Below are 18629 nucleotides of genomic sequence, written 5' to 3'. Positions count from 1 at the left end.
ACGTGCATAGTACAGGCAATATCACTCGAATGTTTGGAGTTATGATGCTGAGCCATGCACGTGCAGAATGTTCCTGGGAGTTCTTTTGGTATGCCTCTGCATTGTGCTGTACCCTGGTGGTGAAATTTTGAACCGTCTTCTCATTGAATGGAAGGCACATTCATTTCAACGATTGCAGTACTAGGCCTATATTTTTAGTGCTTTATCATCACTCACAGACACACACACATATACGCACACTTGACCATGGGAGCCCATATGGGGACAGGGGAGGCTCGAGCTCTCCATCCTGGCTAATGGAATTTAGTATGCTAACATTACGTTTTATGTTGATGACAGGATCCATTTCAGTACACCTACATATGGAATCTTGAAGAGCCCCCCCCCGAGAATCTTGAGGTTCCCCCTGAGAAAACTCCTATGGGCGCCCATGCACATGACCAATGTGTTTACTTGAAATATCGAAAGAAATGGAACACTTATTTATTTACCTGTAATGAGTTATTTACTTGCACACAGCCTGTGTTTCATACTAAGGCTAGTATTAGAAGTAGGGACTTTTTCATTATATGAAAAACAAGGACTATGTTGAATATCTCTAGCACACACAAGAATACACAGATTCTAATTGTTTCTTTTCTATCGTGTAGGCAAAGAAATTGCCTTTATTTTGATGTATAACTCATGTATAGCAAGACCAAAAAATAAATGCTTTCAGATTGTTGAAAATCACATAAAATGTCCGGGTTTCTGAGATATTGCCAATTTAAAAACCCTGGAAACTGCGTGTAACATTGGACTCCTGCAATTTTTGTTTCTGATCACCAAATAAGTGAAGACAAACAAAATAAACAACTAAGACAAAATCACAACACATACCTATGTTTTGTATGCTGCTTTAACAATTTCACACATAATTTTTAACAACAAGCTTTCTGTGAAAAAATCTGAGTGAAAATTTACCTCTTCTTGACCTTCTCTCAACTTCTAATCTGAAAATGGTGCATTATACCTCTGAAGGTTCACCCTGGTATCCCTACTACCACTCAATGGTATGTCATCTGCTGCAAGAGCTTGGCAGCCATCACACGAGATCTTCCATCCACAGCTCCTTGAAGCACATGCTTTGTTCTCAGCCTGCCAGAGCTCACTGTTCCATTTGCGAGACAAATATGAAAACTTGGTTCCACATTCACAGCGGAGGGAAGGGAAAGGCAACTGACACACAGGGAGCAGCTGTTTCAACAGCCTGCAGACGACAGATCATTTTTTGGTGGGAGCTATACAAGGATAAACCATGGCCTATAATTATTTATTCTGGTAAAATGTTATTACAAGTGAATTTTATGTCAAGTGAACAATGAAAATATGCCTCTACAAAGAACACAATATAAAATACTGAATTTGAAACTAACCAAAATACACAGCCCATTTTACATATTATAGCATGTGTGTCATGCACCACATTGCATCATTTGTTCAATTTGATTTTTTGTAATGATTTATTTGTTTGGGCTATGTTCCCATGATCAAAAACTACTTTTTTTCAATTGTATTGTGAAACCTGCAATATTGCAATAAATACATCTATTTGAATGAGCTAGCAGTTCGAAAAGGAGTTCCTGTAAATTTAGTTATTTCGGAATAATAATTATAATTGCTAATTAAATTTGATTACATCATGATCAATTACACTTAAAATTATGTTTGTATGTCATACAAAACTCAATTACATTAGTGTAAAAAAATGTTTATGTTCAACCAAGTGCAAGGTATGACATTTAAGAATTTGCAAAAAAAAAAAAAAAAAAAATCGTAGAATTTGTATACCTAGCTGATTGATAATATGAATAAGGATATTAAATTAGGCACCTGGAATGTTCTGAGCCTTTACCGGACTGGGGCATTTCAGTGTACAGTTAATGAGATAGTTAAGTATAAATTAGATGTAGTAGCTGTCCAGGAAGTTAGGTGGCCAGGAGACGGGAATTGTAAAACTAAAAATTATACTTTTTTCTATGGTGGTACTGAAAATAATAATTTTGGAACAGGCTTTTTCATAAATAATAGAATTATCTCGTCTCTTAAAACAGTAGAATTTATTAATAATAGGATTATCATATGCAATTTTACAGGGTAGGTGGTGTAAAATTATTTTAATAAACATACATGCACCAACGGAAGATAAATATGATAATACTAAAGATGACTTTTATGCAGAGTTAGGACAGGTCTTTGATAAATTTTCTCAGTATGATATGAAAATTCTGTTAGGTAACTGTAATGCACAGATTGGCAAAGAAGAGACATACATTTAAACCCACGATTGGTAAAGAAAGTCTTCATGAATTAAGTAATGATAATGGTATAAGATTGATTACTTTTGCAACCTCAAAGAATTTAATTGTGAAAAGTACCACTTTTAAACATAAAGATATCCATAAATATACCTGGTCTTCTCCAGATGGTAAAACTCATAATCAGATAGATCATATTCTCATTGATAAGAGAAGGCATACTATACGACGCACGGTTTTAGAAGCGATATCGGGCGGAGTTACGGAGAGCGTGTCCTTGGCGACCAGCCAATAGCGGGAGTGCAACGTTGTAGAGTTAGAAAACTGTGGCGAGCAAGTTAAGCGCCGTGTTCTGTAATTTTTTTTGCGCGCAAGAAGTTCTTTATAAAACTCACCACTTTAAGGTCCATCATTGCATGGGACACGACATTATGAACCTGACTGTCCAAGTCCCATGCATTTCCGTCGCCTACAGCCGGAGATATCGTTTCTCGAAGAAACAAGGGAAACAGCGCGTCTCTACACACACACCATGACCCTTCGTTTTCCTTCAGTGTTCCGTCTGCTTTTTTATTTGCCAACTTGTTTTGAACGCCGCTGAGTTGGGTTTTGTTAAAGCTATGGGTGTCAAATTTGGCTGAATATGAACAATGGCTCTTCATTGTCGTGAGCGTTTACGAATATTGCGAGTCTGAGTCACTTTCAGTTCAGCGTTTTCGTAACAAGGGCGGTGTAAGATAATTGTACTCGTACGCCACGAAGAACAGTTGTGAGACGATTCAATATGACCCTTATTGATTGATTAAATGTTGGTTTATTTTACTTCGCTTTTCTGCTACCTTTGGCTAATCGCAAAGATGAGGATGGATGATAGTATGATGAAATTGATGAAGGGACTCTTACAAACACCTACGCCCGGGCCGGGATTCGAACCCGGGACCCCTGGCGTCGTAGCGCGCTGTGAAATCCAGCCCTTATGTTTGATAGTTATGCAATAGTGTGTTCCGCGAGTGTTACTTAATAATTTCGCGCCGGCTCCCATTGTGGAGTGGTTAGCATATCGCGCTACGACGCCAGGGATCCCGGGTTCAAATCCCGGCCTGGACATGGATTTTGTGAATGTCCATCCATCAATTTCATCATATCATCACTCATTCCCATCTTCGCAATTAGCCAAAAGTGACAGAAAAGTTAAATAAAATTAAGTAAATCAAATCAAATTAATAATGTCGCTCTCGGAACCTATTACAAGTAGTACAGGCACCAAGGGTAAAATATTACGTTCACAAGACAGAAATCTAGTGTATTCTTGCTTCAAGGAATTGGCGTTGGAAGTAGTGCGTGCTGAAACATTGGTTTCTCCGAGTCGAGAACTTACGGCTAAAGCGTGTGCTGTCTGTGTGCATACTGTGTTGCTTATTATAAAACAGGGTAACGTATCTACACAGAAATCGGTGATCTTCTGGTAAAGATGCCAGGAAACAGAAACAAGAGTGATGATGATGGTCTTGCAGTTCCTCTATAATAAATAAGTACCTTCAAACTTCTTTCAGGTACGAGTTTCTCTTATATGCTGCAGTGATACGATATAATCCTGTAGAATTCTTTACTATATATATATTTCATTCTACTCAAATATCACGTGCATGCATTATATATAAAAGGCTCAATATTGGACACGGCGAAATCTCTGCGTTTCCTTTCCGCTAGCAGTTGGTTTGGCAGCAGCGCGACAGCACTGGCTGCGTATTGGCTGAACTCATGTTCCTTCTAAAAGCGTACGCCGTATAGTATAATTGACGTTCGTACACATAGAGGTGCTGACTGTCCCAGTGACCATTATTTAGTAATTGCTAAATTAAGAGAAAGACTCACAGTGATAAATCATAAGCAACAAAATCTAAAAGTTATAAAATTTAATACAGAAAAAAATGTTGATGAAAGAATTAAGAAAGATTATCAAATTAAACTGTCAAATAGATTTGATATTTTGCAGGATTTAAATGATGAAAATATAAATGAAACAGACGTAAATAGGAATTGGGAGCACATACGTAATGCAATAGAATCAGCAGCTAAAGAAAGTATAGGATACCATAAACCGAGAGAAAGTAAGCCATGGTTTGATAATGAATGTCATAATCTAATAGAAATAAGAAATCAGGCTAGACTTAGGTGGTTAAATAACTCTGATGATACAAATCTAAGCAATTATAATAGAATAAAGTGAAAAGTTAACAGCACGTTTGAAGTAAAAAAAAGAGAGATTACTTGAAAAGCAAAATTAACGAAATTGAAACAAACAGCAAAAACAACAAGATTTATATGAAGGTGTAAATGAATTTAGAAAGGGGTGGCAACCTAAAGTAAACTTGATAAAAGATAAAGACGGTGATTTTCTAGCTGACCCAAGCGATATTCTAAATAGATGGAAGAACTACTATAATGACCTTTTAAATGTTCATGTAGGAGATAAATCAGAAGTAAATGAAGTGCACACAGCAGAACCTTTAGTTCCAGAAGCTAACTTGACTGAAGTTAAAGATGCTATTAAAAGGCTAAAAAATAACATATCACCTGGCATTGATTTAATACCAGCTGAGTTAATTAAATATGGTGGAAATTCATTAATATGTCAAATTAATTAATTAATTTGTTTAATATGGAATAAAGAAGAAATCCCTCAACAGTGGAAAGAATCCATAATTGTTCCTGTGTTTAAAAAAGGTGATAAAATAAACTGCAATAATTACCGTGGAATTTCTCTACTCTCAACAACATATAAAATATTATCTAACATTCTTTTAACAAGACTAACCCCACATGCTAATGAAATTATAGGTGATTATCAATGTGGATTTAAACGTAACAGATCAACTACAGATCAAATTTTTCACATTAGACAGACACTTGAAAAAAAGTGGGAATATAACCAAAATGTCCATCAGCTATTATTGACTTCAAAAAAGCATATGATTCGGTCAAAAGAGATAAATTATATAATATATTAGTCGAGTTTGGAATACCTAAGAAGCTTGTTAGTATGATAAAAGTATGCACCAGTGAAACAGAAAGTAAAATTCGTGTGGGTATTATTGTGTCTGACAAATTTACAATTCATGATGGGTTAAAACAAGGAGATGCATTATCTCCATTGCTCTTTAATTTTGCCTTAGAATATGCTGTTAGGAAGGTAAAAGAAACTAACGAAGGACTAAAATTAAACGGTGTAACTCAGTTGTTAGCATATGCAGATGATGTAGACTTATTAGGGAATGATATAAACACAATTAACAATAATGCTAAAATATTTTTCAAAACTGCTAAAGAGATAGGTTTGAAAGTTAACAAAGAGAAAACTAAATATATGCTTACAGGCCGAAACCAAGTGTTAGGTAATAATCAAAATCTAATTATTCATAACAACTCGATTGAACCAGTTCCAAAATTCAAATACTTAGGAGTAACTGACATGAATGATATCTGGGAATTGCTAATAAGCCACTTAACATATTATTTAAATGTAGCTTGTCCCAAAACAACAAAAAGAATATACCCTAATAAGAAGAAAGTGCCACTAACAGATGAAATTATACTTTTGAAAAGTAACATGAAAATAGAATATGAAAGATTTAGAATTACAAAAGACACTAAGCACCAGGAAAAGTACAAAAATATAAAAAAAAACTATTCAAGAAAGCCATAAAGAAACAAAAATCAAATATTTTCAGTTAAAAAATAAAAAAGTCTGTTAATAAACAAAAAGCCATTTGGAATATTGTAAACAATCACAGTGTATCAAACACAAACAATGATAAAGCAAACATAAAAGTCATCAAGGATAACACTGAGGTAATTGACCCGAATATCATATGTAACTTATTCAACGAATATTTTATAAACTTAACCAACACAAACAGAGAGAATGAAAGTAATGACAAAACACTAGAGATCCCAATGGACAAATATCGGCCAAACAGTATATATATTCCAGAAGTAAGTGCTAATGAGCTAAAAAAGTCATACAAGGTTTAGAAAACAAAAAAATCACACGGACCTGATGAATGGTCAGCTGAACTTATTAAATCCTGCTCAGAATCTATTTTAGAATCCCTGCTGTATGCAGTCAACAATTCAATAAAAGTTGGTACATTCCCCAAAGTTCTAAAACACAGCACAGTGATAACCATATTCAAAAAAGGAGCTGCAACAGACATTGAGAACTACAGACCTATCTCCCTAACATTTCTTTTTCCAAGATATTGGAAAAAATGTTATCAAATTATATTATAAAGTTTTGTAACAAATATAACATAATAAACAGAAACCAGCATGGATTCCAGAAAGGGAAATCCATAAACACAGCTCTAGCACAGTTAATTGATTATGTAACCGAAACATTAGAGAAACACGAAGCTGCAAACACTATATATCTAGATCTTTCCAAGGCATTTGATAGGGTAAAACATGACCTGCTTATGGTCAAACTAAGCAATATAGGAATAAGAGGGATAGCTTATGAACTTATACAATCTTATCTACAGGACAGAATGCAAATTACTAAAATAAGCTACAACATTCATGGTATAGTCACTAACTTTAAATCACAAAGTAGGAAAGTATTAATGGAGGTACCCCAGGGATCAATCCTGGGGCCCCTGCTCTTTATTTTGTACATAAACAATGTACCAGAATACCCAAACACAAAAATTGTCACCTATGCAGATGACACAACTGTTCTTGCCAGAGGTATCGACCCTAGGAAGCTTGAAATAAACACTTTTATCACCATAAACCAACTGGCACAATACTTAACTTCACATGGATTAATAATAAACAACAATAAAAAAATTAATGATATTCAATACAATCCGAAACATGGATTTTGAGTCACAAACACTATGCATAGACAATGTGCTCATAGTAACTGTATCTTCAGTAAAGTTTTTGGGAATAACACTAGATCAAAAATTATCGTGGGAAGAACAAATTAACAACATCTGCAGTAAACTATCATCTAATCTATACCTGCTAAAACAAATGGCTGAATATAATTTAACAGAAATTAACAAATGCATATATTATGGACTAATTTATCCCTATGTTGAATATGGCATAATAGCTTGGGGTGGATTATTTTACAGTAATACTGTCAGAATACTGAGACTTCAAAGGAGAGCACTTAGAATAATGTACAAACTAGGCTGTAGGGAATCTTGCAAAGAGTTATTCAGGGAGAAACAAATAATGACAATATACTCCCTATACATCTATAAGGCTATAACGTTTGTTCTAAATACTGGAAACATGACTAAAAATAACCAATTACACAACCACAATACAAGGGGGAAAGATAATTATTACCAGAACCAACACAGACTCAATATCTCAAAACAATCACCAATGAATGCCGGAAAAATATTTTACAACCAGCTGCCTCATGACATAAAACTGATATCTCCAAAAGATAAACAAATACAAACAATAAAAAAATATTTGACAGAGAGAGCTCTCTACAGTATCAGAGAATTCATGGAACAAGACAACACAAGGCCAATGTACTAAAAAAATATGTATTTTAATTGTATTCTTATTTCAATCATGCAACAATGATAATGTGTTTTTATTTTTATTGTAGTGTAATGAAGTGTATTTTTTAAATTTTTACTTTGGTGTAGTGATGTAATGTACTGCACAATGTTTCTTCTTTTTTGTTATGATGTACTTAACTAATTATTATTTCATTATGTATCTTGACGTTTTCCATGCCCTTTTAATCAAGGGTCAACGGAAGAAAATAAAATTCAAATTCAAATTCAAATTCAAATGACTGGTATGGTAGAAAACGTTTAAATTACGCATTATTTTTAAATATTGCGAATGCGATGTGAATTCCAGGTACTCTAACAAACGTGAAGCTGTACTGAGAACGAAGCATTTAATTATGATAGGCAAAAATAACACGGAAAATGCAGACGAAACTATGTATACGGACTGGTTATCCAAAGCAGTGCTGTATCATCTGCACGTCATGTTGTAACTGGGGTTCTCGGAAACTATTTGAAAATAATGGAATTGAAATTGACCTGTACTTGAAAAGCTGGGACAGGAGAAAATTGCGAACATATCGTTGCAGTTCTTTCTCGAAAGAGAAAGGCTGATTTAATAAAAATATTCACGATTTCATGACCAGGCTATACTCACTGAAAAAGGACATCGTACTGAATGAAACAGTAACATTAGCATGTCCACTTTTTTTCTGGTTACATTTGACATTAATTCATTCTAAAACTATTTTCATCTTCTCTCTTAATCGACTTGCACCTGTTCCCAATTTCACACATACATAATACATGGATGCATTGGGTAAGACGATTCATGATTTTTCGAGAAAAAAAGCTTTATTTATAAAGTACAATTTAAAACTTTACTTTCATGTAATATATATTTATCTCTCGAAAAATAAAGTAAGCAGACTCGTGCATTCTTCGTAATTTCCTTGCCGAATTACAATGTTATATCCCCCATACCAATCTTCTGTCAATTACGTTTTCCCTGGTTTATTAACAAATTTCATTTTGTTGTTTCCACCCCGTGGAACTTTTAATTTGTTCTGACCCATAAAACGTTTTAGAGCAAAAAAAAAAACCTGAACAGTAGACGATACTCTCTCGCATTTTCCCCATGCTTTAAACGACTTCAACACAAAGTATCCTACTTAGAGTACTTCCTGAAAATCCCACCAGATGGCATATCGGTTAATTTTAATCGCGAATTCACCGGTTGTTTACATTGCTCTGCTTCCTTGGTGCTGGCGGGTGCTGCACTTCCGGTTTTGAAAAGAATGACATTGAATTCAAAGGTGTAAAGTCTTCTGAAAAGGCGACAATATTTGTGTGGCTTTTGGTTTCAACATGAGATAGGGAACAAACAATTGTTCTCAGGTATCTATTCCAGACAGATCCGATACGGAAAAATCCGTGGATGTAGGCAGTAAGGCGAAAACATTGGACACAAGCACAAGGGAGTAGGCTCTGCAGTCGGCACTTCATCAGGTCAAATGAAAATATTTTACGTGTTTCGAAAATTATAATTGTCTAACTCACATGTGTTGATTAAATTTAAAAGTTGGAACTATTTATAATCATATTATAACACATTTGCCTTTTGGTTGTTGATAAGCGCTCTCTCCATGGGCGTCGGTAGGTCAGTCGACCCCCCCCCCCCCCTGAAAATTGGCATCCTTCATTTCAAGTTGCAAAAAAGCAGGAAGTTTGTTATTTTCACTTGGTTAGTATTCGAACAGAGTAATCAATGTAAAATATGCATTAGATCGAAAAAATGAGTGAAAAATACAGGAACCAAGATATTTTTTCATATTCTACCATTTAATTCAAATAATAAATGGTTCCACAGTTTTCAGAATTCGAAAAATTATAATTTTAGATGAGGTCACACAATATAAACTTTGTCAGTATTTTTTTCAACTTCTAAAGTCCTTTCTTGAACGACACTTGCAAAAGTTAATAACAAAATACAATAACTGTGCATTTTAGTATAGTAACTATGTAATGTAAAAGTGTTAATGGAAAATAAAATAGTTGTGCTGGATATTCACTCGGCTTGTGGATCGAATAGCATGATAATAATGAACAACAACAATAATAATAAAATTCGAATAAAATTTATTTAATTAGGTAGATTATTAGTGTATAATAATAATTTTAACCGTAGTAATTATTATTATTTCTTTTACTATTGTGATCGAAGTATTTCAATGTTTATAATTAATGTAAGCTTCATTTCAACCTGGAGAAGTCTTTTCCAAAACGAAACTGATGGTAGAAGATCAACATTGCCTTGGAAAATATTAGTATTGTTCCTTATATCTGCATCCAAAGGATCCGGGAAATTGCCAATCTTTTCTAGGTACCTTTGTTTCTCTATATCACTCAAAAATTTCAAGTGATCCATTTTGTTTCCGATCTTTTATAAGAAAATAAGCTCGGTGACGATCTGTATTCCATTTGTTTACATTGGAAAATTGGCCAAACCGGAAGTTCTTTCCCCGCCATCAATAATCGAATTGTCTGATCGATCATTTTTTGTTTACTCAGGAATAACCCCCATAAACTTGCATTTCTCTCGTCTTCATCTGTTCTTAAGATTCGTAACACCCTCTTAGCAGATGAATTACGTGGCAGGAGCAAATTTGACGCTTATTCTTACTGCTGACACGCACGTGGCAGCAGACTCGGCAAACTAGAAGTGGAATGCATCCACACAAAAAAAATTGGTGACAATCAGGCGCATCGCCTGGTAATGTTCGCATAAGCACATGAACACTGATGTATATGTTTTAATTCACGTACATATTAATTGCACACACACACACATCGAAAAATACTTTGATCAGTGCCAGCGCTTAATCATTTTGCCGCCCTGGGCGGTGGCGGTAGATGCGGTTCCCTTTCGAACGCCACCCCCCGGTCATTATGCAGCAACGGGAAATTGAAAATCAATATATTCCTAATTAAAACATCAAACTATAAAATAAATAATGAGACTTGTTACGCTATTTCAATACTATTAAGCACAAAAGGATGTCTCGCTCGACCACAGTTCAATTTTAAAAAATGCGACACTAATTTTATATTATTATTTTATGAAAACTCTCTTTCTCTCTCTCTCTCTCTCTCTCTCTCTCTCTCTCTCTCTCTCTCTCTTAAACGTATCTTAAATGTAACAAGTATTAGGAAAGAAATGAAGGTTTGACTTCATATGTTTACCGTTGTAGGTCTGTGATATATGATTGTTTTTTTTTTAAATGTGGATGATCTAAGGTCTGAGTTCTTTCCTGCGTTGTTCCCGCATAAAGCGGCTCTGAGCTTCACCCAGCCTCAAATTAATGGACACCTGGGGGCAACCCTGGGAGGTAAGGCGGCCGGAGAGTGGTGCTGATCACATCAAACAAAATGGCCGAGATGGAGAATGTGCGTGGCCCTACCCCACACCAGAGATGTCCAGCCTCCTGCCTCCAGAAGCCTTGCGAGGATGAGGCCGAGTTTGAGTTCGGAGGCTGAGGCCGTGCGAGGCTGGAGGTTGGTCCTCGCAAGTAGATCAAATGAACAGCTCTCACTACACCATAGCAGAATCCGCTTCAAATAGATTGTAAAACGGAAATTTTTAAGAAGTTCGGACTTTGTGAAACTGTCTTTGTTCTTGAGAAAGGAAGCCCGCCTTTTACCAGTGTTGGTAAGCCATGCCAGAGGTAATTTATGGCCTCCCGGTTAGGATTTGCATTCCTTTATTTGGCATCGCTTGACTCTCTGTGGCGTAGGGTGCATTCTGTTCCTTTCTCTCTGTTTTACATTTGTCAGATGTTATTTCGAGTGTATTCTGGAGAGAAAGTCCGTAACTTCTGGACTATCTAGATACCACATCCAGAAATTGTACAGTCGTTGTCGCGTGCCTCCTGGAAATGAAAGTATGCTCCTGTTCACCATCTCTCTTAGGAAGCGCGAGCACAGCAGACTATAACTGAGGTGCTTATGTTCTGAAGGAAGTGAAAATATAGACACGTTCCATACCTCGTAAAATTCTATGTTGAATCTAACATGATTATTATTATTCTCTTAACACACACAGGATTTCCCATGAACTCTAGAAGAAATTGGCTAACTTCTTGTCAGTTCAGACCAGAGATGTCCAGCCTCCGGAAGCCGGGCCTCAGCCTCAGCCTCCAGAAGACTTGCGAGACTGAGGTCGTGTGAGACCGAGGTCAGTGGTGGCACTCAGTGGTTTTAAAGTAAGACTACTGATATATTCCTTCAAAACGGTGGGTTCGCATATATTTGCTTTCAAGTTATTTAATATAATATAATATTATAACTTTCAAGTTTTCAATAGGCTTATATTTTTTTTCTCTCTTCAAATGTTTCCGCTCTGGGCAGTGGCATGGTTCGCCCCCCCACCCCCAGCCTTCCGCCGGCTCTGACTTTGATGTACGAGTATATACACACAATTCATTCTGACGCGTCTTCTTTCACGTCTGATAACTTTTGTAGATAGTTGGTAACATTGACTCCCACTGTGTTCAACGGAGGACTTTGAACACAATTGCTGTGCGTGTTGCATAAAACGTTTTATTTCTAAAAGACTTACGGATTGTTTATTTTGGACAAATACCCAGTACTGACATATGGTCTCTGTTTTGTGGGAAGTTCATCTAAATTGCAAAATGTATTTATTTGGCAAAAAATAATTTTAAAAGTCATGAAAAATGTTTCACTATATGTCAGAACAAAATACATTTCTAAAGAGTTTCAAATATTACCATTACCTTCCATGTATATACTGGAAACCTTGTGTTTCATTCATAGAAACTTTAACATGTTTTCAAAAATCAAGATTTACATGACCATAACACTAGAGGCCAACATAAAATACATTTAAATTCAGTTCGCAAAACAAAAAACACTTAATTCCATAGGGTACCAAGGTTTAAAGATGCGTAATAAAGTACCACAAGAAATAAGAAGCTACAATATCAATAAATTTAAAAAGGCAATATGCAAAATATTGATGTCAAACCTATTTTATGATGTAAGAGAGTTCCTAATGTTTAAATTTTGATGGATATTTGAATTATGGATTTTAATATGTAAAGAAAGGAGATATTTTATTACTATTTATATATATGTATGTGTATATGTATGTATGTGTGTATGTATGTATGTATGTATGTATGTATGTATGTACGTATGTATATACAGAGCATTCCCTGACATTCGCTACGAGACTGCCCGGCATCAGAACTTGTCTTTCCCGGTGAACGTGTCAGCGACAGTCGCTAAAGTCGGCTATTAAAATTACAGTTTTCATATTGTGTACTAACCTCGACTACAGAAGGTGTTGAAAATGATGTCCCTCTGCTGCAACACATTCCTGGGATCTCCCAAGGAAATTGGCATTTACACGTGCAAGTTCGTCTACTGTAATTCTCCCGATTTCTCGTACAATATTCTCTTTTAACTCACGGATGGTGTGCGGATTGTCTTTGTATACTTTATTTCCCCATTTTTCTTTCCACTTTTATTCAGAACTGACCCTGTTACTCTAAACTTTTTTACGAGGTTTAATATAGTGGTCCTATGTGGAACGGGAACACCAGGAAATTTCGTTGCAAAACGTCGTCGCACTTCTCCCCAATTCCTGTTTCCGAAGTAACACTCTAACTAACTAACTAACTCTCTAGCCTTCTTAAACCCGAAGGTTCAAGCTGCAGCAACGAAGTAACACTCGACAAGATAAATCCTTTGTGGTGCCATATTAAGCCACAATCTTCAACACACGGACACGACACAACACAACTTCCGAGGGAGTATTATACTGGCTTCAGCCTGCAGAAGGGGAAAAAGGGTGAAGGCAGGGAGAGTGAAAAAAAAAACAACTGACTAGCGAGCGACTGTCGCGGACCCGTTCACCGGGAAAGACAAGCGCTGATGCCGGGCCGCTTGCCGCCGAGTCTCGTAGCGAATGTCAGGGAATGCTCTGTATTCAGGCACGTATCCAAGGGGGGATTAGGGGGCTGGAGCCCCCCAAACGTTTTCGGTTTATTAGATGAAATTAGGTTTTTTGCTTCTTGAATAATATGACAATATAATTTAAGGAGAGAAGTAATTATCGAGGCAAAATGGGAAATGTCCTATAACCTTTTATTGTTAATAGCACATGTCCAAGGTGGGAATCAGGGTCTCAAGCCCCCCTTTTCAGGATTTTTTTCTGTTTACACTAGATAAATTTATGATTTTGGTTTCTTGAATAATGTGACGATAATTTAAGGAGATACATAATTATCGAGACAAGACGGAGAATGTTCTATAACCCTGTTATTGTTAATAGGCGTATCCAAGGTGGGGGAGGTGGTTCGAGCCCGCCCCTCCCCCCAGGAAATTTTTCATTTTACACTATATAAAATTAGGATTTTGGCTACTTGAATAATGCGATGATAATAATTTAAGGAGAGGAATAATTATCGATGCAAGACTGAGAATGTTCTATAACCCTGTTATTGTTAATAGAGCCTATCCAAGGTGGGAATGAGGTGGTTCGATCCTTCCCAAAACCAGGAAATTTTTCAGTTTACACTAGATAACATTAGGGTTTTGGCTACTTGAATAATGTGACAATAATTTAAGGACAAAAATAATTATCGGGGCAAAACGGAGAATGTTCTGTAACCCTGTTGTTGATAATACGGCAAGTAAACTTTTCTTGCGCTTTCGGTGTTGTCGCAGCGAACTTGAGATTATGTAGGGACTTGTCAGCATTTGGAAGCTGCACAACAAAGATAGCGCCACACGTAGGGCGATTCGTTGTAATTTTTAATGTCTGGAAAGCACGAGAGGGAACGTTCTTGAATAAGAGAAGAAGTGTCCTGTGTATAATATGTGAAATCGTAAGATGTTGTCTGTATAGTGAACAAGCACAGATAATAAAGGAGAAAGAAGAAAACTGAGGAGCATTCCCACCGGTTGAGGATAATTTTTTCTTCTGTGGTCAACAAGAGCTACCACTTCTAGGTGACGATGACAGTGGCCAACTAAGGGAAATTTCACACCGTGTCGCCTGAGGATTTCACAAGTCGAAAGTAGGTTTGTGCGTCCCTTTGTGTCGCTACGGTGTGAAACGTTGCTGTTGATTGGCTCAATCCAAACGACATATATCGTGTGTCCCTTCAGTCTGAAATCTTCCTAAGTCTTGAAGATTAGTCGCAAGGATGGAAAATTAGGGCTTTGTTAAGGTTAGGTGCGAAGGCAGGCGACAGCACCCTAAAGGATAATATCCAAACCTGCAGAAATAACGCATCTCACTTCAGTCTCGAATACGAAATGATAAAAACTTCTGGTGAGTTGATTTTAAAAAATGTGTCCGAAATAAAGAGAGCCGTGCCCAGGATTTTCGTAGGGGAGAGGGGTTACGCATACTATTTTTAAAAAATACTCGGTCAAATGGGATTATGACCCAACCAACCCTCCTTGGGCACATTACTGGATATAAATGAGTAAGCATGTGATGATATCGGGAGACAAAACATTATATGTGTTGGGAACGGAAGGGTTTATGCTGTGCATTAGTTTCGCGATCCAGCTGTATTCTAGAAGACTTCCTTTGTTTCGTGCCGATATATGACAAGACTGCGGAAGCTCTGACAGACAATTTTTGAACACTTGCGAGTGCTTAGGCCTGAATATGAACAATTTGGTGGGTTTCGGATGTTATAAGGACTGCAAACATGGGTGGACAAGACACATTAGTGGTGTTCAGGCTCGAATCAGAGAGAAATATTCTAGAACTGTCTGCGTCCAGTTCGCAGCCCACAGTTTGAATCTCGTGTTGTCACGTGCATGTGGAACAGCTTCGTAAAAACACTTCTGGTACATAGATGTTTTGATGCCTGATGAGAAGAACTGGACATACACACATACTGAGATGGTTCCGACACACAATGTTAGTGCATGGAAACAGAGGGGTCAGTTGGTAAAAAAATGTCCCAATTTCACCTTCCGATTATGACAGTCTTGAACAGTGGCGACGATTTAGGGGATAGTTGCTCCCCATATATTTGCCTCCCCGCTATCACTATGGCTAAGCCTTGTCTACCAAGATAAAGTAAATTTTCCTTGCACCCCCCACCCGTTTTGGAACCCAATTGCCACCACTACCCTTAAACATACAATTGTGAGGACACCTTTTCCAGCATCCTTGCGACAAGGTACGTGCTTATTTCAATTGTAATTGTAACTGTAATTGTGAAAAGTGGAAACATTACAAAACAAGCCGTTTTTGTTACGGACTTCCTGTAATGGAATTTGCCGGGACTTGTTGCATGAAGGGACCGCTAAGTGGCCGGCGCTGTCGCGGTAAACGACTGAAATAACCTCCCTGTATATATGTATATATACCCCATTAAAAAATTATGTTCACCCCCCCCCCCCCCGAAAGGAATTACTGGATACGTGCCTGGTATATGTATGTATATGTATGAAAGTCTTTAACATGTATTAGTTGAGATTAGGTCCTGTTTTTCATCATATACCAACTGCAATTGTCTTTTTATAACTATAATTTGTGCTGTTTTCATCTATAGGCTATATAGCAATATGTGCTGTGTATCATTATGACAATTTTTTTGAATATGAATTGTATTAGTGTTGTTTTACTATTTTTTATGTAGCATAACCTTATAATTTAGATACTTATTTATAAGCATGACCTGTTCAATATCGTTGTACATTTAGATGATCAAACGAACGGAATAAATTGTATCTTATCTTGTCTTATCTTACTGTCTGTGTGGTCCTTGTAATAAGAAGTAGATGGCGAAGTATGGTAGTTTTGCGTAGTACATACCTGAGATTGCATGTTATACTAATTAATTTGGACAAGATATTACTAATTATAAAGAACGTGATTAAAATGATGTTAATTGTATAAAAAATCTTGTATTACTTCAAATATAGCGTCATTTTTGGGGGAAATTGTTGAAAATAAGTTGAACTGTTGTTCTCACTTTTTCATTTGAAGATGAAGTTAAAAGGTAGTAAATCTGCATTCAGTATAAAATTTTTATTGTGAACACCCGTACGTGAACCTCGCGCGACGGCACTGCACTTAATTCCTTGTGGAATAAGTGAATATGTAGTACGTATCTACGAGAGAGCAAGCCACACACACATACAAGCTGTAGAAGCCATCAAGATGAATAACTTTCTTTTAGAAACCAGGGGCTTGAAAAACAGCGCTCCAACCCCCGCGACGCGCGGGTCGCACGAGCTTCTTGATTTACTTTCATTGTTATTTTTTAAAAATAGTTCTTCCCGGTATCAGTCAATAATTTCTCACAAAAGATTTTACAATGAAAAACAGTTGAACATTTATGTTCGCAGAATTTATCTCGACAGAAAATAAAAATACACTACTTATATGTTGTTTCCTGACCTACCTGTGAGTCTTCATCAGCTGAGCGGTCGCTTTCCAAACTACCTAAGTTCAATGACAACAGTGTGTTGTGGACCATAGGAGTGCGCAGATCCTCTGAGTGGGGAGGAGGGGCAAAAACATAGACGAAGGCTTACGGTGTTGTCAATCTTGCCCCTCCCCCCTCCCCCCAATATTTATAAGAAATTGCCGCATCTGGGCAAAAATCTGGATGAAAGTTCAGTCGGGAAAGAAAAAAGGTAGTGTCTGCTGCCACGTTATTTTTCTGCTGGAACCTCAAAAGAGATGCGCGTGGCAGCAAACTCAGTCTTTGTTTTATCGTGATTTCATCATGCTATGTATGCAATTACGCCTGTAACACACACTGTGAAGTTGTAGCGATTACTTTCACATAAATGTTTTAAGTTTAGGTCCCTTAGCATCATTCAAATAATAAATCTAAATGCTCTCGTAGTTAGGTTAGGTTTCGTTATCATTAAAATAATATCGCTAAATGCTTTCTAAAGAAAATGGTTCTAAATTACCTGTACATTCATTCGCACTAATCATAAACTTGCATTTTTCTCGTCTTCATCTGTTCTTAAGATTTGTAACATCCTTTTAGCAGACGAATTACGTGGCAGGAGTAAATTTGACGCTTATTCTTACTCCTGACACGTGCGTGGCAGCAGACTCGGCCAAGGAAAAAACCTCATTCCGTCTCACTGTTTTACTGTATTGATGGGTACGAAACAAGGACCCACAGATAATAATTCACCTTAGTATAATTTTAGGCGTATTATGATTCAATTATGTAGGAAATAATGCACACCCCTCCCCGTAGTCGCTTGGAACTTTCATACGCTTGAAAATACACTGAATTTTTAGGTGGAAGTATATAGGGCATGAACGTTCGGAAGGGAGGGGGGTGGAGGCAAGACAAGAATGGCTCCATCCACCTCCCACTGGAAAATGAATGTCAACTTAAAAGTACATACTTCACACATATAATTTGATTTCAGACACAGTAATTTAAATTAATTATTGCAATGAGGATGCAGTAACGAGATAATAAATATGCATGTAAAAAGTGATCGATGCCGAGAAGTTTGCTTTCACAAATATTTCCCTTAACTATAACTACCTACATTATACAGGGTGACCCAATTTAAACCGCATTTCGCTTGAATATTTTACAGCAAGTGTAGAGCTACTAGCCAACCCGTATAAAGCAGCTAGGAAGAACAATGGAGCAGACACTATTAAAGGACAAATACAACTTTTAATTTAATTTACAGGATTAGCACAGATTTACACTCGTCTCTTAAGAACTCTACACAAAGCTGCTGA

The sequence above is a fragment of the Lepisma saccharinum genome, chromosome 4, assembly GCF_977018435.1.
Source record: "Lepisma saccharinum chromosome 4, izLepSacc3.1, whole genome shotgun sequence".
Taxonomy (NCBI): Eukaryota; Metazoa; Arthropoda; class Insecta; order Zygentoma; family Lepismatidae; genus Lepisma; species Lepisma saccharinum.
The sequence above is the reverse complement of the archived record's forward strand: the minus strand, read 5'-3'. Positions refer to the sequence as shown.